A 23,945-nucleotide genomic window follows, 5' to 3' on the forward strand; every position below is an offset into this window, starting at 1 on the left:
GGTCTACACCAGTCGAGCACAGGTTCTCATGATGCAACGAATTTTTTTCTCGAGTCGTACGTTCTGCGGACGACAATACCCACGCACCAGTCATCTGCTGTCGCCTACCCCGATTACAAATTATTTTTCAATTTGTATCACATCTCAGAAAGTTCTACGTTAAAATCAATTTACCGGGCAGTAGCGCGTCAAACTTAGGGTACAGTAATTCTTCGGATCGTGAATTTTTCCTTTTTCCTGTAGAACGATTATTTTCGTTTTGTTTCAAGAGGCGAAGATGCTGCCATTCTGCCTCATCACAATAAAACGCATCTGTTATCACGTGCTTAGGAAGTCATACTTGACTGAATTGAGCACTCTCTCTCTCTCTCTCTCTCACACACACACACACACACACACATATATATATATATATATATATATATATATATAGGGTGAGTCACCTAACATTACCGCTGGATATATTTCGTAAACCACATCAAATACTAACGAATCGATTCCACAGACCGAACGTGATGAGAGGGGCTATTGTAATTGGTTACTACAAACCATTAAAAAATGCACGGAAGTATGTTTTTTAACACAAACCTACGTTTTTTTTAAATGGAACCCCGTTAGTTTTGTTAGCACATCTGAACATATAAACAAATACGTAATCAGTGCCGTTTGTTGCATTGTAAAATGTTAATTACATCCGGAGATATTGTAGCCTAAAGTTGACGCTTGAGTACCACTCCTCCGTTGTTCGATCGTGTGTATCGGAGAGCACCGAATTACGTAGGGATCCAAAGGGAACGGTGATGGTCCTTAGGTACAGAAGAGACTGGAACAGCACATTACGTCCACATGCTAACACCTTTTTATTGGTCTTTTTCACTGACGCACATGTACATTACCATGAGGGGTGAGGTACACGTACACACGTGGTTTCCGTTTTCAATTACGGAGTGGAATAGACTGTGTCCCGACATGTCACGCAAATAGACGTTGAATGTGGTGGCCATCGTTTGCTGCACACAACTACAATCTCTGGCGTAATGAATGTCGTACACGCCGCAGTACATCTGGTGTATTGTCGCCGCAGGCTGCCACAATACGTTGTTTCATATCCTCTGGGGTTGTAGGCACATCACGGTACACATTCTCCTTTAACGTTCCCCACAGAATGAAGTCCAGAGGTGTAAGATCAGGAGAACGGGCTGACCAATTTATGCGTCCTCCACGTCCTATGAAACGCCCGTCGAACATCCTGTCAAGGATCAGCCTAGTGTTAATTGCGGAATGTACAGGTGCCGCATCATGCTGATACCACATACGTCGGCGCGTTTCCAGTGGGACATTTTCGAGCAACGTTGGCAGATCATTCTGCAGAAACGCGATGAATGTTGCAGTGCTCTCCGATACACACGATCGAACAGCGGAGGAGTGGTACTCAAGCGTCAACTTTAGGTTACAATATCTCCGGATGTAATTAACATTTTACAATTCAACAAACGGCACTGATTACGTATTTGTTTATATGTTCAGATGTGCTAACAAAACTAACGGGGTTCCATTTAAAAAGATGTAGGTTTGTGTTAAAAAACATACTTCCGTGCATTTTTTTATGGTTTGTATTAACCAATTACACTAGCCCCCCTCCTCACGTTCGGTCTGTGGAATCGATTCGTCAGTATTTGATGTGGTTTACGAAATATATCCAGCGGTAACGTTAGGTGACTCACCCTATATATATATATATATATATATATATATATATATATATATATATATATATATATACACTCCTAGAAATGGAAAAAAGAACACATTGACACCGGTGTGTCAGACCCACCATACTTGCTCCGGACACTGCGAGAGGGCTGTACAAGCAATGATCACACGCACGGCGCAGCGGACATACCAGGAACCGCGGTGTTGGCCGTCGAATGGCGCTAGCTGCGCAGCATTTGTGCACCGCCGCCGTCAGTGTCAGCCAGTTTGCCGTGGCATACGGAGCTCCATCGCAGTCTTTAACACTGGTAGCATGCCGCGACAGCGTGGACGTGAACCGTATGTGCAGTTGACGGACTTTGAGCGAGGGCGTATAGTGGGCATGCGGGAGGCCGGGTGGACGTACCGCCGAATTGCTCAACACGTGGGGCGTGAGGTCTCCACAGTACATCGATGTTGTCGCCAGTGGTCGGCGGAAGGTGCACGTGCCCGTCGACCTGGGACCGGACCGCAGCGACGCACGGATGCACGCCAAGACCGTAGGATCCTACGCAGTGCCATAGGGGACCGCACCGCCACTTCCCAGCAAATTAGGGACACTGTTGCTCCTGGGGTATCGGCGAGGACCATTCGCAACCGTCTCCATGAAGCTGGGCTACGGTCCCGCACACCGTTAGGCCGTCTTCCACTCACGCCCCAACATCGTGCAGCCCGCCTGCAGTGGTGTCGCGACAGGCGTGAATGGAGGGACGAATGGAGACGTGTCGTGTTCAGCGATGAGAGTCGCTGCTGCCTTGGTGCCAATGATGGTCGTATGCGTGTTTGGCGCCGTGCAGGTGAGCGCCACAATCAGAACTGCATACGACCGAGGCACACAGGGCCAACACCCGGCATCACGGTGTGGGGAGCGATCTCCTACACTGGCCGTACACCACTGGTGATCGTCGAGGGGACACTGAATAGTGCACGGTACATCCAAACCGTCATCGAGCCCATCGTTCTACCATTCCTAGATCGGCAAGGGAACTTGCTGTTCCAACAGGACAATGCACGTTCGCATGTATCCCGTGCCACCCAACGTGCTCTAGAAGGTGTAAGTCAACTACCCTGGCCAGCAAGATCTCCGGATCTGTCCCCCATTGAGCATGTTTGGGACTGGATGAAGCGTCGTCTCACGCGGTCTGCACGTCCAGCACGAACGCTGGTCCAACTGAGGCGCCAGGTGGAAATGGCATGGCAAGCCGTTCCACAGGACTACATCCAGCATCTCTACGATCGTCTCCATGGTAGAATAGCAGCCTGCATTGCTGCGAAAGGTGGATATACACTGTACTAGTGCCGACATTGTGCATGTTCTGTTGCCTGTGTGTATGTGCCTGTGGTTCTGTCAGTGTGATCATGTGATGTATCTGACCCCAGGAATGTGTCAATAATGTGTCCCCTTCCTGGTACAATGAATTCACGGTGTTCTTATTTCAATTTCCAGGAGTGTATATATATATATATATATATATATATATATATATATATATATATATATATATATATGCACCTGTCATTTGTCGTATCTTGTGGATTATTTCTTGCAAGCCATACATTGGATGATTTGGTCATCCGTCGTCTAACAATGATACTGTCGTACGGTGTACACCAGTCGAGCACAGGTTCTCATGATGAAATGAATTTTTTACTCGAATCGTACCTAACCTGTGCTCGACTGGTGTAGACCGTACGACAGTATCATTGCTAGACGACGGATGACCAAATCATCCAATGTATGGCTTGCAAGAAATAATCCACAAGATACGACAAATGACAGGTGCAAATCGCACTCAGAAGTTTTCACTGTTGGCAGCGTCATTACTTTTTGTATCTTCTTTGTTCCTAATGCATATTTTCTCAGTTCACTACACAGTATACGATGTAAATCAGACGAAAAGTAGTCGCCGGCCGAAGTGGCCGTGCGGTTAAAGGCGCTGCAGTCTGGAACCTCAAGACCGCTACGGTCGCAGGTTCGAATCCTGCCTCGGGCATGGATGTTTGTGATGTCCTTAGGTTAGTTAGGTTTAACTGGTTCTAAGTTCTAGGGGACTAATAACCTCAGCAGTTGAGTCCCATAGTGCTCAGAGCCATTTGAACCATTTGAACGAAAAGTAGTCAGTGATCACTGAAAGGTGTTTGCTTATATTACTGTTCACCTTTGTAACCAAAACGCCCACGTAACTTTGAGCCTTACTCTAAAACAGATTTTCTTTTGTCTTCAGCTACTAGACAGTACCATACGTTACCTAAAACTCGTACATTAAATAGATCCAAGGCTTTTTAACTGACGTAAATCTATGTGATGATTAGGGTATAGTACTTCCAGAACAAGTGGTGGAAAGTACAAGGCCTGATAAAAAGAAAAATGTATTCTAGATACTGGCTGTAGGACAGAGTTGACGTTCGAGATGGTCCAACACAGATTGTATCGGGCACAGATATGGGGTTTTGGTGGCCACGAGAGTAAATCCAGATCACGCATACAGTGTACAGATACAAGCGCCATGGGTGGACGAGCATTGGCCTGGTGAAAAACGGCGTCACAGTAACGTCGCATGGAAGATAACACATGAAGATGCAGGATTTCTGTGAGTTACTGCTGTGCCGTCAGATGTCCCTCAGTCGCTACCATACGTAACCTGAAGTCATATCCGATGGCTCTCCACGACACGACCCTACTCCAAACGCAGCCGTTAGTGTTGGGGTGTTAACCACCGCCTACACATGGGACGATAATTCCCTAGTCTGACTGCTGTTAGTGTCCGACCAACGGTGCAGAATGACACAGGTTGATGCACGGAGTCAGTTACTTGTTCTTGGCTATGAGGCGCTGTTGTGAAGAGGTGACGATGTGCTTGGCGCAGAATGTGGTGACCCTCCCTTGTTGTGATCAGACATGATCGACTGGAACCTTGACGCCGAGTACCCTTGCCCTTACATTTCCGTGCAGTCCAACAGCGCGTCACTGTTACATTCAGATGCCCCGCACATCTAGATATTGCATGGTTGAGGCTTACAATGACACCCTTTTCGAAGTCTGTTAGGTGCTGGTAACGCGTTCTCAAACAAGTACGTGCCATACCCATGTCCTTGACAGTGATACTTAGTATTTGTTCACGCTTCTTTCATGCCCTACGTTGCGCTGTAAGAACATTATGCAGGGACACCACAAATGCACTCTGGTGACATCTGTACCTGTCACAGTGAATTTGCAACTCTTAATAATTTACTTTCCTACAAATTGCGGGGTTACAGCGACATCCGACCACATATTCTGGGTTCTTCACTTGTGCGCCAGCGTACTGTATAATAAATGTGACTGATTATAGTAATTCGTATTTTCGCTGGATATTCACAACGATCACGATCAAGTACAACTTAAAATATTCGTTGCGAGTGATTTTTTATTATTTTCACAAGCTGCGACATAGTCGCGAATACAAACAGTGATGCAGGTAATGTCAAATGTTTTTTTTTATTCCATTCTTTGATCACAATATAAAGTCCTTCGGTGATGACCAGTTTCAGTCAGTGAGAGACATACATTATGTGATCAAAAGTATCCAGATATCCCCAAAAACATACGTTTTTCATATTACGTGAATTGTGCTGCCATCTACTGCCAGGTACTCCATATCAGCGACCTCAGTAGTCATCAGACATCGCGAGAGAGAAGAATGGGGCACTCCGCAGAACTCACAAACTTCGAACGTGGTCAGGTGATTGGGTGTCACTTGTATGCGAGATTTTCACACTCCTAAACATCTCTAGGTCCACTGTTTCCGTTGTGATAGTGAACTGGAAACGTGAATGGACACGTACAGCACAAAAGCGTACAGCCCGACCTCGTTTGTTGACTGACAGAGACCGTCGACTGTCGAAGAGGGTCGTAATGTGTAATAGGCAGACATCTATCCAGACCATCGCACAGGAATTCCAAACTGCATCAGGATCCACTGGAAGTACTATGGCAGGCGAGAAGTCAGAAAGCTTCGATTTCATGGTCGAAAGGCTACTTGAAAGCCACACATCACGCCGGTAAATTCCAAACGACGCCTCGTTTGGTGTAAGGAGCGTAAACACTGGACGATTGAACAGTGGAAAAACGTTGCGTAGAGTGACGAATCACGGTACACAATGTGGCGATCCGATGGCAGGGTGTGAGTAGGGCTAATACCCGCTGAACGTCATCTGCCAGCTTGTGTAGTGCCAACAGTAAAATTCGGTGGCGGTGTTATGGTGTGGTCGTGTTTTTCATGGAGCGGTCTTGCACCCCTTGTTGTTTTGCGTGGCACTATCACGACACAGACCTACATTAATGTTTTAAGCACCTTATTGCTTGCCACTGTTAAAGAGCAATTCGGGGATGGCGATTGCATCTTTCAACACGATCGAGCACCTGTTTATAATGCACGGTCTCTGGCGGAGTAGTTACACGACAATAACATCCCTGTAATGGACTGCCCTGCACAGAGTCCTGACCTGAAACCTATAGAAAACCATTCGGATGCTTTGGAACGCCGACTTCGTGCTAGGCCTCACCGACCGACATCGATACCTCTCCTCAGTGCAGCACTCAGTGAAATATGGGCTGCCATTACCCGAGAAACCTTCCAGCAACTGATTGAACGTATGTCTGCGAAAGTGGAAGCTGTCATCAAGGCTAAGGGTGGGCCAACACCATATCGAATTCCAGCTTTACCGATGGAGGGCACCACGAACTTGTTGGCCATTTCCAGCCAGTCTTCCGGATACTTTCGATAACGTAGTGCATCACATTGTACGAAAAACCTTCTAGTGGTTAAGTTCTTACGTTCGCGGCCGCGCCTACGTAACATCCTGCCAGCCGAGCTAACAGACGGCGCTGATCATTGATCTGTCTTTTCTTCCGTACAATTATTTTGGCTTTTACATCTTATCTTTCATAGGTAATTCATAGGTTTCTATAGGCAGTGTATTACGTATATTTTATTTTTGATCGTAAATTCACTATAAAAGTGTCAGACCTGTTATGTTTATATATTTCCTTTAAACAATTTTATATGGTTAACTGTAATCGTCTTTTATTTCATTACAATTGGTTTTTATAACAGTTAACAAAATTTAGAAGTCTGCTACATGTATTTTACCTAATGTATTTTCATCGTATTATGGTTCTTACGTAAATGAAGAATACATCTAAGCCCACAACAGCGACATCTATGGAGCATGTAGACAAACATACACTCCTGGAAATGTAAAAAAGCACATACTTGCTCCGGACACTGCGAGAGGGCTATACAAGCAAGCAATGATCACACGCACGGCACAGCGGACACACCAGGAACCGCGGTGTTGGCCGTCGAATGGCGCTAGCTGCGCAGCATTTGTGCACCGCCGCCGTCAGTGTCAGCCAGTTTGCCGTGGCATACGGAGCTCCATCGCAGTCTTTAACACTGGTAGCATGCCGCGACAGCGTGGACGTGAACCGTATGTGCAGTTGACGGACTTTGAGCGAGGGCGTATAGTGGGCATGCGGGAGGCCGGGTGGACGTACCGCCGAATTGCTCAACACGTGGGGCGTGAGGTCTCCACAGTACATCGATGTTGTCGCCAGTGGTCGGCGGAAGGTGCACGTGCCCGTCGACCTGGGACCGGACCGCAGCGACGCACGGATGCACGCCAAGACCGTAGGATCCTACGCAGTGCCGTAGGGGACCGCACCGCCACTTCCCAGCAAATTAGGGACACTGTTGCTCCTGGGGTATCGGCGAGGACCATTCGCAACCGTCTCCATGAAGCTGGGCTACGGTCCCGCACACCGTTAGGCCGTCTTCCGCTCACGCCCCAACATCGTGCAGCCCGCCTCCAGTGGTGTCGCGACAGGCGTGAATGGAGGGACGAATGGAGACGTGTCGTCTTCAGCGATGAGAGTCGCTTCTGCCTTGGTGCCAATGATGGTCGTATGCGTGTTTGGCGCCGTGCAGGTGAGCGCCACAATCAGGACTGCATACGACCGAGGCACACAGGGCCAACACCCGGCATCATGGTGTGGGGAGCGATCTCCTACACTGGCCGTACACCACTGGTGATCGTCGAGGGGACACTGAATAGTGCACGGTACATCCAAACCGTCATCGAACCCATCGTTCTACCATTCCTAGACCGGCAAGGGAACTTGCTGTTCCAACAGGACAATGCACGTCCGCATGTATCCCATGCCACCCAACGTGCTCTAGAAGGTGTAAGTCAACTACCCTGGCCAGCAAGATCTCCGGATCTGTCCCCCATTGAGCATGTTTGGGACTGGATGAAGCGTCGTCTCACGCGGTCTGCACGTCCAGCACGAACGCTGGTCCAACTGAGGCGCCAGGTGGAAATGGCATGGCAAGCCGTTCCACAGGACTACATCCAGCATCTCTACGATCGTCTCCATGTGAGAATAGCAGCCTGCATTGCTGCGAAAGGTGGATATACACAGTACTAGTGCCGACATTGTGCATGCTCTGTTGCCTGTGTCTATGTGCCTGTGGTTCTGTCAGTGTGATCATATGATGTATCTGACCCCAGGAATGTGTCAATAAAGTTTCCCCTTCCTGGGACAATGAATTCACGGTGTTCTTATTTCAATTTCCAGGAGTGTATTTCTGGTACCTACTGCTCTTCAGTACGTTTTGTACAGTAACACCAGTTTTAAATGACTATTTGGACGATGTGGCCTATTTTACACAATATTTTAGCTCTACGTGATGATGGTTTTCTGAGTGTATTTATATGTTTCGACGAAGCCATGACCGCTTCATCACATTAAGAGATGGTGTATAACAGGTACGCTTTACCGTATTTTATCTGTACATTTCCCAGTTTGTAGGAGAGTATATCGCAATATGAAATACTGTATTATTTTGAAAGATAGACTGCCCAGTAGTTGCATATTTTTTATACTGTAGATCTGAAGATGGTCATTAATGACGGAAACCTGTCATCGTCGAGGGACTCTACATTGGATCAAAGACTGGAATAAAAAAAAACTCATTTTTATTATTAATGAAATATTTTAGGACACTCATATTAGTAATTCGTAGATTGTGCAGCGATTGCCCCTTTAGGAACGTAGATTTGTTTTGGACCAGAACCTCCCCATTATCTGTCGAGCGCCTTCCGTATGGCGGTGCCTGCCTCAGTGGGGCCATCAGAAGAGAACAAACACTGTGGTAAACGTACGTCCACGATATGCTCCCCATCAAATGCACGGGATTGGCCGACGACTTCAGAAAACAAGAATCTCAGGTACGAACAAATTCTTTTTCGAAGTCGGTGAATACGACGACTGCGGATTTACGGTTGCCGAGTGTTTATGAGGAGCAGCTGAGGCTAGACGTAAAAAACCTTAGCGCCTGGTGTTACCGCGGACTGCTCTCCCAACAGTTTATAGTGCTTCTCAGGGCGCAACTAACTGTCGGCGTGAGTTATTACGCCTCGCCGTGCAGTAACGCACTGCAAGAGCTGTGGCCTCTGGAAGAAGGCCAGGCGCATCGGAGTGCAGGTGGCTGTGCGAGGCGTGGACACCGCGGATTACTCAGAGGCACAGGGCGGGGCCGCTCCCAGCGACTCGCTTCACGCTGGTGTCTGAACGCCGGACCAGCGCCTGGCCACTACTCTCTGGCGTTCAACAATAAAACTGCATTCCTGCAGCTTCCTCAAATAACTTCTACCAACCATTTACGACCGATCTCTTCAATTGACAAAGAGAGTAAAGTATCTTAGACTAACACTCGACCGTAAACTACACCACTGGCCATTAAAATTGCTACACCAAGAAGAAATGCAGATGATAAACGGGTATTCATTGCACAAATATGTTATCCTAGAACTGACATGTGATTACATTTTCATGCAATTTGAGTGCATAGATCCTCAGAAATCAGTACCCAGAACAACCACCTCTGGCCGTAATAACGGCCTTGATACGCCTGGCCATTGAGTCAAACAGAGCTTGGATGGCGTGTACAGGTACAGCTGTCCATGCAGCTTCAACACGATACCACAGTTCATCAACAGTAGTGACTCGCGTATTGTGACTAGCCAGTTGCTCGGCCACCATTGACCAGACGTTTTCAATTGGTGAGAGATCTGGAGAATGTGCTGGCCAAGGCAGCAGCCGAACATTTGCCGTATCCAGAAAGTCCCGTACATGACCTGCAACATGCGGTCGTGCATCATCCTGCTCAAATGTAGGGTTTCTCAGGGATCGAATGAAACGTAGAGCCAGGGGTCGTAACACATCTGAAATGTAACGTCTACTGTTCAAAGTGCCGTCAATGCCAACGAGAGGTGACCGAGACGTGTAACCAATGGTACGCCATTCCATCACGCAGGGTGATACGCCAGTATGGTGATGACGAATACACGATTCCAACGTGCGTTCACCGCGATGTCGCCAAACAGGGATGCGACCATCATGATGCTGTAAACAGATCCCGGATTCATCCGAAAAAAAGACGTTTAGCCATTCGTGCACCCAGGTTCGTCGTTGAGTACACCATAGCAGGCGCTCCTGTCTGTGATGCCGCTGATGGTCCATGCTGCTGCAAACGACGTCGAACTGTTCGTGCAGAAGGTTGTTGTCTTACAAACGTCCCCATCTGTTGAGTCAGGGATCGAGACGTGGCTGCACGAACCGTTACAGCCATGCGGATAAGATGCCTGTCATCTCGACTGCTAGTGATACGAGGCCGTTGGGATCCAGCACGGCGTTCCGTATTACCCTCCTGAACCCACCGATTCCATATTCTGCTAACAGTCATTGGATCTCGACTAACGCGAACAGCAGTGCCGCAATACGATAAAGCGCAATCGCGATAGGCTACAATCCGACCTTTATCGAAGTCGGAAACGTGATGGTACGCATTTCTCCTCATTACACGAGGCATCACAACAACGTTTCACCAGGCAACGCCGGTCAACTGCTGTTTGTGTATGAGAAATCGGTTGGCAACTTTCCTCATGTCAGCACCTTGTAGGTGTCGCCACCGGCGCCAACCTTGCGTGAATGCTCTGAAAAGCTAATCATTCTCATATCACAGCATCTTCTTCCTGTCGGTTAATTTTCGCGTCTGTCGCACGTCATCTTCGTGGTGTAGCAATTTTAATGGCCAGTAGTATAACATATAAACCCCAAATACTAACAGGCAGAACACGAGAACAACATTTCTCCACCATTCTCCACATCTACAAAAGCCTTCATCAGTCCCTCCCATTCCTATAGTCCGTACAGCGAAAGAAGCGCCTTGTCAGTTGGAGCGGGATGCTTGGCTGCTTCATGCGTCCACCACAACCAGTCAGCTAGCACCACACTGTCTCCATGGAAACGCCTCAGTGCTGCCGCAGCTCCCTTGGCGACTATTGTTTTCGGTTACGTAGCTTCGGTACCGCCAGCAGCCTTTTGTGTTTCACAGCTGGACGGCAACAGATCTGTCAACTTTTCAGGGCTCTTCTTTCGTCGTACGAAGTAAAGACCAATCTCTTCTGGATGCTCGCTCCACCCAATTTCCATCAGCCCGTCAATTATCTGACAGCGACGCATTCTGTCTTGTACATAAGGGGCAGTCAAATGAAAACCGAATACCTTCCACAGCGGGACTACAGAACCGTTCCACTCACTTTACAGAGGATGTTGCAGTGTTTCCCAACACAGTCACTGAAGCGTAGTGTAGCCTTCCTCCGATTGGCAGCGCGAGGTGGGCGTTATCGTGTGAGAGCTTGATTCCTACTTTTTTATTTTGCCTCATCAGTGTTCTTCATCTCCTGAGTCAGCCTTTTCATCTCAGAGTAGCAGTTGCAACCTACGTCCACAATTATTTGCCCTATGTATCCCAATCTCTGCCTTCCTCTACAACGTTTAACCATGGAAGTTATCCCTGATGTCTTAACAGATGTGCTATCATCCTATCCCTTCCTGTTGTCGGTGTTTTCCACATACTCCTTTCCTCACCGACTCTACGGAGAACCTCCTCGTTCTTTGCCTTATCAGACCACCTGATTTTCAAACTTCCTCTGTTCTGTTTTCGTCTATTCCAGCTTTCCCTCACTCCATGTCTCATTGCCACACAATGCTGCCCTCCAAACATACATTCTCAGAAACTTTTTTCTCAAATTAAGGCCTATTTTGATACTATCAGACTTCTCTGTGGTAGGAACGCCTATTTCCCAGTGTTAGCCTGCTTTTCATGTCTTCTTTACTGCGTCTATCATGGGTTATTTTGCTGCCTAAGTCGCAGAATGTATTAACTTTATCTACTTCGTGATCCCCAATTCTCTTCTCGCTGATCTCATCTCTGATACTTCTCATTACTTTCGTCTTTCTTTGATTTACTATTAATCCATATTCTGAACTCGTTAGAGTGTTCATTTCGTTACAAGTCCCGTAATTCTTCTTCACTTTCACTGACGATAGCAATGTGATCAGTGAATCTTAACATTGATATTTTTTCACCTTGATTTTTAATCCCAATCTTGAATTCCGTCATTGCTTCTCCGACGTATGAACTGAACATTAGCGGTGAAAGACTACATCCCCGTCTTACACCCTTTTTAATCTGTGCACATAGTTATTGGTCTTCCACTCTTATTGCTCTTTCTTGTTTGTTGTATGCAAAGCGTTCGCAAACTTCCGTTACAAACTTCTAGTGCTTCTAGAGGAGAGTGAGTAGACAATATATTGAATTAGAACCTATGTTCGGAAACGTCCCGTTTCCGTGCTGCAACCATCTGAAAGCGTGTAGTAAGGCGACCACTTTTACAAGTAATTGAGTCGGAGTGAACCGGTACAGCACTTGTTTTACAGTGTACTCATTAATAACCAAAGAAACTGCTCGTGTATTCGTTTCCGGGTTCTCTCCAACATGATGCAGTACGGCCTCTTCCTATTAGAATGTGCGGCGTCTCCTTGGAGCACCAAGGTGACTCCTGCTAACGGTGAAGCTACCCGTTTCTCGAAGCCTTTGAGTAATTGTGGCGAAAAGGGTATGCGATGGAGTGACACGTTGTGGATATTAATCTTGATAAAGGCGACGAGCAGCTCTTACATTACCGTGAGCTTCGTCATACAGAAGAATCATGTCGGTGTAGTCTGCAAACGTGTAATCATCCGTGTTACCGTAATACTCAGAGACGTGAATGAGTCTCGAATCAGGTCAGAGAAGTAGGATAGACGTCAAATGACATTAGCAAATCCGACGCAAGTAGCCCCCGCAATGACTACCCTGTAGCATACCTACTTGGCAAACATATTTTCAAACGGCTGTAGCACGAAAACCGTACGTTTGCGGACATGGGTTCCAATTCAAAATATTGTCTACACTGTCCTCTCTACAAGTCCTAGAAGTAACCCGAATTTCCTAATACTCTGCATATTGTATACTACCCGTCTGTCACTGCAACTTACCCCTAATTTTCTCAGGATTTCGAACATCTTGCACCATCTTACATAGTCGAATGCTTTCTCCAAGTAGACAAATTCTATTAACAAATTCTATTGCCACTTGATTTTTCTTCATTCTTGCTTCCGTTATCAAACACAATGTCACAACTGCCTTTTTGGTGACTTTACCTTTTTCTAACGCCAAACTGATCTTTGACTAGCAGATCACACTTTTCTTTTCCGTTCTTCTGTATATTATTATTGTCAGCAATATGTATGAATGAGCTGTTAAGCTGACTGTGGCATAATTCTCGCATTTTTTGCCTCTTGCAATCTTCGGAATTGTGTGGATGATGTTTTCCAAAAGCCTGACGGCATATCACCAGTATCACACATTCTAAACACCAACATGAATAAGCGTTTTATTGCCACTCCCCCAATGATTTTATAAATTCCAATGGAATCTATCCCTTCTCCCTTATTTGATTGTAAGTCTTCCAAAGCTTTTCTAAATTCTGATTCTAATATTCGCCAAATCATTAAATCCCGTCCCTCATCATCCACAATGAACACCTCCATATTTTCTATGAAACAGGCGAAATACCCTCAGACTTCAAGAAGAATATAATAATTCCAATCCCAAAGAAAGCAGGTGTTGACAGATGTGAAAATTACCGAACAATCAGTTTAATAAGACACAGCTGCAAAATACTAACACCAATTCTTTACAGACGAATGGAAAAACTAGTAGAAGCCGACCTCGGGGAAGATCAGTTTGGATTCCGTAGGAATACTGGAACACGTGAGGCAATACTGACCTTACGACTTATCTTAGAAGAAAGATTAAGGAAAGGCAAGCCTACGTTTCTAGCATTTGTAGACTTAGAGAAAGCTTTTGACAATGTTGATTGGAATACTCTCTTTCAAATTCTAAAGGTGGCAGGGGTAAAATACAGGGAGCGAAAGGATATTTACAATTTGTACAGAAACCAGATGGCAGTTATAAGAGTCGAGGGACGTGAAAGGGAAGCAGTGGTTGGGAATGGAGTAAGACAGGGTTGTAGCCTCTCCCCGATGTTATTCAATCTGTATATTGAGCAAGCAGTAAAGGAAACAAAAGAAAAATTTGGAGTAGGTATTAAAATCCATGGAGAAGAAATAAAAACTTTAAGGTTCGCCGATGACATTGTAATTCTGTCAGACAGCAAAGGACTTGGAAGAGCAGTTGAACGGAATGGATGGTGTCTTGAAGGGAGGATATAAGATGAACATCAACAAAAGCAAAACGAGGATAATGGAATGTAGTCGAATTAAGTCGGCTGCTGTTGAAGGTATTAGATTAGGAAATGAGACACTTAAAGTAGTAAAGGAGTTTTGCTATTTGGGGAGCAAAATAACTGATGATGGTCGAAGTAGAGAGGATATAAAATGTAGACTGGCAATGCCAAGGAAAGCGTTTCTGAAGAAGAGAAATTTGTTAACATCGAGTATAGATTTAAGTGTCAGGAAGTCATTTCTGAAAGTATTTATATGGAGTGTAGCCATGTATGGAAGTGAAACGTGGACGGTAAATAGTTTGGACAAGAAGAGAATTGAAGCTTTCGAAATGTGGTGCTACAGAAGAATGCTGAAGATTAGATGGGTAGATCACATAACTAATGAGGAAGTATTGAATAGGATTGGGGAGAAGAGAAGTTTGTGGCACAACTTGACCAGAAGAAGGGATCGGTTGGTAGGACATGTTCTGAGGCATCAAGGGATCACCAATTTAGTATTGTAGGGCAGTGTGGAGGGTAAAAATCGTAGGGGGAGACCAAGAGATGAATACACTAAGCAGATTCAGAAGGATGTAAGTTGCAGTAGGTACTGGGAGATGAAGAAGCTTGCACAGGATAGAGTAGCATGGAGAGCTGCATCAAACCAGTCTCAGGACTAAAGACCACAACAACAACATATTTTCTATACATGTCACGAATATGTCAACCCTAGTATTTCCCTCCTAGTTAGCAATATTGTATATTACTGAACCAATGCCAAAAAAAACCACCGACCCTATACATGTTCACCCTCTACGACCTCTCCCAATGCAACTTTAAGAACACGTCCCCCTCTGCAAGACGCAAAATCCACCCAGACATTTTCTCTCCCTACCAGATCTAAATCATTCCAACTCATCCTTTCTCTCTGTCAGTCTGAGTGCAATGACTGACAGTCCGTTAACAGGACTGAATCATTTGGCCACGTTACTTACGCACTTAGTTCGTGGTATGGTGCATTTACTGTTCCATCAATTCTCTTCTCAGTGTACTCTATGAAGGGAGAATCTAATGGTTCAAATGGCTCTGGGCACTATGGGACTTAACATCTGTGGTCATCAGTCCCCTAGAAGTTAGAACTACTTAAACCTAACTAACCTAACGACATCACTCACATCGATGCCCGAGGCAGGATTCGAACCTGCTACCGTAGCAGTCGCGCGGTTCCGGACTGAGCGCCTAGAAAGGGAGAATCTCCTTAAATGCTTCTGTGCAGACACTTATTCGCTGGTAACATTGTTCTTTCGAAGGACTCAATTCCTAAGTGACCAAACTGCTGAGGTCATTGGTCCCTAGACTTATACACTGCTTAAACTACTTAAACTAACTTGTGTTTGAAATCACATTTCTAACACGCATTGCTCGTTCAAGATACCACACCGCCTCAAGTAACCATTTGCAGTCACTGGTTCCTTGTTTCAAAGAACTCAGTTTAGAGGCCTCTTCTTTTTATTTAGTGTGTCTTACAACAGATTTTAGTTGGAGCTCTCCATAGCGTCCTGTTCTGGGCAATTTCCTCCATCTACTTGTTCGTTCGTCCTCTTGTAATTCCCAATTCTCTTCCTACTGCTTCCCCTCATTCTTTCCGCCTTTCTCTCTATAATTTTTTGTTGCAGACAATTCCTACTCAGTATGTGACCCAGCCGAGACTTTTTCCTCTTTGTGATCACTTCCACTTATCGCATTTTTGCCTGTGTTTTCTTAATTACCTCTTCATTCTTAAGTATGTCACCCCACTCACTGAAGCATTCTTCTCTATAGCCTCTACCGTCCGTATAAATCTCTGCTAAACGTCGGTGTCAGCCTTTATAAGTGGAGTTGGGCCCTTAGTAAAGGGCAGAATCGATTGACTGAGTTTGTGTTACCAGTACAATATTTATAGATTTATTGGTAACATGAATAAACAGCATCACATAGAAACATATCTGACTTGATCAGACTAACCGGCTACAGCCTCTGGATTCACACGTATAATGTTTCCGAAGCCAAATATTAATGCAGCAGTGAATTGCACTGTTCGACAAGGGTTCTATTCCTGATATTAAAGTGCGTGCTTCTAAACCACTTTACCTTGGAAAATTCAAATACGTAAACAAAACATCGTTGTCAGGGATACATTTTATGTAATATGTATACATACGAGGGCGAGTCAAATGAAAACCTTAAATATCTTTTTAAATATTATTTATTGTGCAGAAGTGGTACAAAACTGTATCACTTTTCAACATAATCTCCCCCACGCTCAATGCAAGTCCTCCAGTGCTTACAAAGTGCATAAATTACTTTAGAAAAAAATTTTTTAGGTAGTCCGCGCAACCACTCATGCACCGCGTGGCGTATCTCTTCATTACAACGGAACTTCTTTCCTCCCATTGCGTCTTTGAGTGTTCCAAACATATGGAAATCACTTGGCGATGATTTCAAATGGCTCTGAGCACTATGCTACTTAACATCTGAGGTCATCAGTCGCCTAGAACTTTGAACTACTTAAACCTAACTAACCTAAGGACATCACACACATCCATGCCCGAGGCAGGATTCGAACCTGCGACCGTAACAGTCGCGCGGTTCTGGACTGAAGCGCCTAGAACCGCTCGGCCACCGAGGCTGGCTACTTGGTGATGAGTAATGGCGATATTCCTTGCTCGCTCTCTTCGTTTTCGGTCGGTGGAAGTGAACTCAGGTTTCGCCCCCAGTAACGATTCTTGCAAGGAAGCCATCACCTTCTCGTTCAAAGCGCCGAAGAAGTTCTTCACAAGGATCAATACACCGTTCTCTCATTTCAGGAGTCAGCTGCCGTGGCACCCATCTTGCAGACACTTTGTGAAACTGGAGCACATCATGCACAATGTGCTTTGCTGACCCATGACTAATCTGAAACATGCTGCAGTGTCATTCAGTGTCACAAGTGGGGTTTTCCTTCACTATAGCTTCAACTGCTGCAATGTTCTGTGGAGTCACAACTCGTTGTGCCTGACCTGGACGAGGATCATCTTCCACTGAAGTCACACCATTTATTTACTCCATTCGTAGACTTGCTGCTGTGACAAACATGCATCACCGTACTGAACCAACATTCGTCGATGAATTTTAGTAGGTTTCACACATTCACTACGCAAAAACCGAATAAGAGAACGCTGTTCTTCCTGGTGCAAGTCACAAGTGGGGCGGCCATCTTTATACTGATACTGCGACAGTATGTGTGCATCTGCACTATGCTGCCACCTACAGGCCATTCTGCACGATGTTTGTAGCACGCTTACCAACTTACAGGATAACGGCGCGAAATTTCAAGTTGTTATTGCAAATTTAACGTTTTCATTTGACTCGCCCCTCATTTATACAGGGTGAAGCGAAATTCGCGCACTCGGACTTTGCATCGCGACTTCTCACATGGCAGCGAAAAAAACGTCTGTCACAAAACTTCGTCTGGCGAGTACATCCGGCAGAAAAAGGACCTTATAGAGTGGCAGTCTGGCAACGCTGTAACCACATGTATGGTAAGTATCTCTGTTTACAATAGAGTTTTGGGTTAGCATGCAGGAGGTCGAGAGTTCGATTCGTGGTGGACGGTGCATTTTTTATTTTTATTTTATTTTATTTTATTTGTTTCCTAATTTCATTCTGACATTTCATACTGTAATATACACCGTTTCTAGGTCACATGCATCATAATTTACAACATTCTGTAACGCTGAGCGTAACCAACACGTGGTTAGACAAATAAGAAATAGACAGTTGTAGCAAATGACCTGTCACGGGACAGAATAACGAAAAAGACAATATCAATTTTGAGATGCTTAAGATGATAGCACAGTACAATAACACAACATCTACCTGTCATTTATGCTACATGTAATATGAGCGCTCAGATGTCGCACATTAGCAACCAGTGACAATAATAGTGTCCATATTAATGACTGCATGACCTTCACAACTGAATACGTTGTACTCAGAACAACAGATGCTCGAAGCGACCTCCCTGCACATCCAAACATTGCGCAACCCGCCTGATCATACAGCGCTGGACCCTTCGCAGCAAAGCTGCATCCACAGAGATAAGAGCAGCACGAACACGCGCTTCCAATTCTTACCCATTCGGCGGCGGAGTAGAGAACGCGTGCTCCGTCAGGTGTCCCCACAGGAAGAAATCCAGGCGACTTACTTCAGCCCGCATCTCGTGGTCGTGCGGTAGCGTTCTCGCTTCCCACGCCCGGGTTCCCGGTTTCGATTCCCGGCGGGGTCAGGGATTTTCTCTGCCTCGTGATGGCTGGGTGTTGTGTGCTGTCCTTAGGTTAGTTAGGTTTAAGTAGTTCTAGGGGACTTATGACCACAGCAGTTGGGTCCCATAGTGCTCAGAGCCATTTTTGAACTTACTTCAGATGAACGTGGTGGCCACACAACTGGACCTCCACGTCTGAGCCATTTCCCTATGAATGTTCTGACCACATACCGTCGCACGTTAATTGCAGTGTGTGGAGGTGCACCATCATGTTGGAACCATATCCTCTGCCGAACATGTAGCGGAACATCTTTCTGCGCACTAGGCAGATAGTTTGAGAGGAGTGCGTGATACCTTCGTGAAGTCAACTGGTCAGGCAACATGTAGGGTCCATACACCTGTCGCACAATATTCCGGCCCAGACGTTGATACCAAAGCGAACTTAATATCCACGGTCGCGGGTGACATGCAGGTTAATCTCTCACCATTGGTGGGCATTGTGCATACTGAAAAAATCCTCACGAAGGAATGCTGATTCATCCGAGCGTATTACAGTATTCACGAAGTCATCGTTGGCTTCCTCTTGTTGTTGAAACCATTCACTGCATCTGCTGATGGCGATCTGCAGGATGCAAATGTTGTGTGAAAGCGTAATGACAGGGGTGCAGCCCATGCTCGTTGAGTTGTTTGGGGGAGAAGACCAAACAGCGGGGTCATCGGCCTCATCGGATTAGGGAAGGACGGGGAAGGAATTCGGCCGTGGCCTTTCAAAGGAACCATCCCGGTATTTGCCTGGGGCGACTTAGGGAAATCACGGAAAACCTAAATCAGGATGGCCGGACGCGGGATTGAACCGTCGTCCTCCGGAATGCGAGTCCAGTGTGCTAACCACTGCGCCACCTCGCTCGGTCTCCATGCTCGTGCAGCACGTTAACGACCGTGCGTTGCGAGACACACAGCTCCCTTACTACGCTACGTGTACTTCGCTGAGGTTGTCGGTGTATGACCTCCAGACCAGCTTCCTCAGTAGCTGGAGTACGGCGAGGCCGTGGACGACCTCTGTCACGTGATGGTGGAAGGAGAGAACCAGACTTCCGAAGGTGCAGCTTCAGATGACGAAATACATTTTTATCTGGATGGTTTCGAGGACATCTAGCAGCATATTCACGAACGGCAACACCAGCCCGGTTATCAGATGCACCAAGGACCAGAAGCAAACCCACATATTCATCGTTTGTGTGTGCCGTACGTCTGTCACAGTAGCTTAGAGGTTTACAATGAGAAAATTCGATACATGTAGGCTTGTACAATGGAGTCTGTCATGGACACTTTCTCTGCTCTGTCTGGTGGACAGCGCATGCAGTATAAACACGCCGTCACTCCTGCGCGCTGTTCCACCTAACGCGCATTACCCCTCTGACAGATACTGTTCTCCATGATCCAGCCCGACACCGGTAATTGTCAAATGTTCGGTTTCGAATTACAATGTTTTCCTAACGGTAATAGGCGTCATGTTTCCACAGTCCCGTCGATAGAATAATATTGTTGTTGTTGTGGTCTTCAGTCCTGAAACTGGTTTGATGCAGCTCTCTATGCTACTCTATCCTGTGCAAATTGCTTCATCTCCCAGTACGTACTGCAGCCTACATCCTTCTGAATCTGCTTAGTGTATTCATCTCTTGGTCTCCCTCCACGATTTTTACCCTCCACGCTGCCCTCCAATACTAAATTGGTGATCCCTTGTGCCTCAGAACATGTCCTACCAACCGATCCCTTCTTCTAGTCAAGTTGCGCTACAAACTTCTCTTCTCCCCAATTCTATTCAATACCTCCTCATTAGTTATGTGATCTACCCATCTAATCTTCAGTATTCTTCTGTAGCACGACATTTCGCAAGCTTCATTTCTCTTCTTGTCCAAACTATTTATCGTCCATGTTTCACTTCCATACATGGTTACACTCCATACAAATACTCACAGAAACGACTTCCTGACACTTAAATCTATACTCGATGTTAACAAATTTCTCTTCTTCAGAAACGCTTTCCTTGGCATTGCCAGTCTACATTTTACAGGTATATAGTCTCTACTTCGACCATCATCAGTTATTTTGCTCCCCAAATAGCAAAACTCCTTTACTACTTTAAGTGTCTCATTCCCTAATCTAATTCCCTCAGCATCACCCGAGTTAACTCGATATATTCCATTATCCTCGTTTTGCTTTTGTTGATGTTCATCTTATATCCTCCTTTCAAGACACTGTCCATTCCGTTCAACTGCTCTTCCAAATCCTTTGCTGTCTCTGACAGAATTACAATCTCATCGGCGAACCACAAAGTTTTTAATTTTTCTCCATGGATTTTAATACCTACTCCACATTTTTCTTTTGTTTCCTTTATTGCTTGCTCAATATACAGATTAAATAACATCGGGGAGAGGCTACAACCCTGTCTCACTCCCTTCCCAACCACTACTTCCCTTTCGTGTCCCTCGACTCTTATAACTGCCATCTGGTTTCTGTACAAATTGTAAATAGCCTTTCGCTCCCTGTATTTTACCCCTGCCACCTTCAGAATTTGAAAGAGAGTATTCCAGTCAACATTGTCAAAAGCTTTCTCTAAGTCTACAAATGCTACAAACATAGGTTTGCCTTTCCTTGATCTATTTTCTAAGATAAGTCGTGGGGTCAGTATTGCCTCACGTGTTCCAACATTTCTACGGAATCCAAACTGATCTTCCCCGAGGTCGGCTTCTACCAGTTTTTCCATTCGTCTGTGAAGAATTCGAGTTAATATTTTGTAGCCGTGTCTTTTAAACTGATAATTCGGTAATTTTCACATCTGTCAACACCTGCTTTCTTTGGGATTGGAATTATTATATTCTTCTTGACGTCTGAGGGTATTTTGCCTGTCTCATACATTTTGCTCACCAGATGGTAGAGTTTTGTCACGACTGGTTCTCCCAAGGCTGTCAGTAGTTCTAATGGAATGTTGTCAACTCCCGGGGCCTTGTTTCGACTTAGGTCTTTCAGTGCTCTGTCAAACTCTTCACGCAGTATCATATCTCCCATTTCATCTTCATCTACATCCTCTTCCATTTCCATAATATTGCCCTGAAGTACCTCGCCCTTGTATAGGCCCTCTAATACTCCTTCCACCTTTCTGCTTTCCCTTCTTTGCTTAGAAATGGTTTTCCATCTGAGCTTTTGATATTCATACAAGTGGTTCTCTTTTCTCCAAAGGTCTCTTTAATTTTGCTGTAGGCAGTATCTATCCTACCCCTAGTGGGATAAGCCTCTACATCCTTACATTTATCCTCTAGCCATCCCTGCTTAGCAATTTTGCATTTCCCGTCAATCTTTTTTTTGAGACGTTTGTATTCCTTTTTGCCTGCTTCATTTATTGTATTTTTATATTTTCTCCTTTCATCAATTAAATTCAATATTTCTTCTGTTACCCGAGGATTTCTACTAGCCCTCGTCTTTTTACCTACTTGATCCTTTGCTGCCTTCACTACTTCATCCCTCAAAGCTACCCATTCTTCTTCTACTGTATTTCTTTTCCCCATTTTTGTCAATTGTTCCCTTATGCTCTCCCTGAAACTCTGTACAACCTCTGGTTCTTTCAGTTTATCCAGGTCCCATCTCCTTAAATTCCCACCTTTTTGCAGTTTCTTCAGTTTTAAACTACAGCTCATAACCAATAGATTGTGGTCAGAGTCCACATCCGCCCCTGGAAATGTCTTACAATTTAAAATCTCTTCACTTAAAACTTCCGGGCTGACAGGCCGTGGTCGAAGTATAAAACTGTCTCCTGACGTTTCGTCTCCGACTGCGGGAGACATCCTCGGAGGTAAAGCGGCGAACTGCGAAGAGAACTCGAGGGAGCGCTGATTATACAGGCAGTACAGAGGGCGCCACTGTCCATCACGTGGCGTCGGCTATGAGACTGTCTCTGGTAATGCCAACATTCTTTATTGAAAGTAATCGATCATCACGCTTGCGGTGCAACGCTGACAGCCAAATTTTATCCAGTTTAACACCTTCGTCTTTCCTGTTAAAGGAAACGAGTGTGGGCCCGGATGATATCCTCGTCAGTTTTGACGTTGTGTCGTTATTTACCATGATTCCGGTAAACGAAGCTATCTTATGCATAGCGGATATTTTTTCTACCGATATTGTGGCATTATTCCGACACTGCCTCACCACAACCTACTTTCAATATAATAATAACTTTTATGAGCAGATTGACGGGGTGGCTATGGGCAGTCCTCCCAGTCCTTCTGTGGCTAACTTATTTATGGAGACTTTTGAACAACGGGCGTTGCAGACTGCCAGTAAGAGGCCAGCCAGATGGTATCGCTATGTCGATGACACGTTCGTAGTATGGACACACGGAGCAGAGGAGTTGGATGCCTTCCTGACACATTTAAGCAGCATTAATGCGAAAATCCAATTAACTATGGAGACGGAAAGGAATGGGCAATTGAACTTCCTGAATGTGTCTGTGATTAAACGACGGGACGGAACGTTGGGCCATAAGGTGCATAGAAAGCTCACACATACTGATCGTTATCTACACAAAGATTCAAACCACCACCCTAGACAAAAAAGAGGTGTAATGAAAACTTTGGTAGACAGGGCGTACAAACTTTGTGAACCTGTTTATTTAAAATATGAGATTGAACATCTACGGTCAACTTTCGTGAATAATGGCTATTCTAGCAAGGATATAGATCGAGCACTTCGCTCTAGGCAGAGAATCAGGAGTAACGACGAACAACAGTCGTCCAAGGGCAAAGTTTTTCTTCCGTTCATTAGCAAGGTCACAGATCGCATTGGGAAAGTTTTAGGCAAGTATGGGGTGGAAGCTATTTTCAGACCCACTAGGAAAATAAAGTAATTTTTAAGGTCGGCAAAAGATGCACGGCACCCTTTGGCTACACCGGGGGTATATAAAATTCCTTGTAGTTGTGGACAGGTTTACATCGGTACCACAAAGAGAAGTGTGACCACCCATCTTGTCGAACATAAGAGGAATTGCCGCCTGCGTCACACGGATAAATCGGCCGTAGCGGAACATGTTTACCAGGAAGGTGATCATGAAATAAAATTCAGCGAGACGAGCGTCATATCAAAAACCTCGCTTTATTATGCACGCTTGTATAGAGAGGCTATCGAGATTGATAAACATCGTAATAATTTTAACAGGAAAGACGAAGGTGTTAAACTGGATAAAATTTGGATGTCAGCG

This window comes from Schistocerca cancellata, chromosome 3, assembly GCF_023864275.1.
Source record: "Schistocerca cancellata isolate TAMUIC-IGC-003103 chromosome 3, iqSchCanc2.1, whole genome shotgun sequence".
Taxonomy (NCBI): Eukaryota; Metazoa; Arthropoda; class Insecta; order Orthoptera; family Acrididae; genus Schistocerca; species Schistocerca cancellata.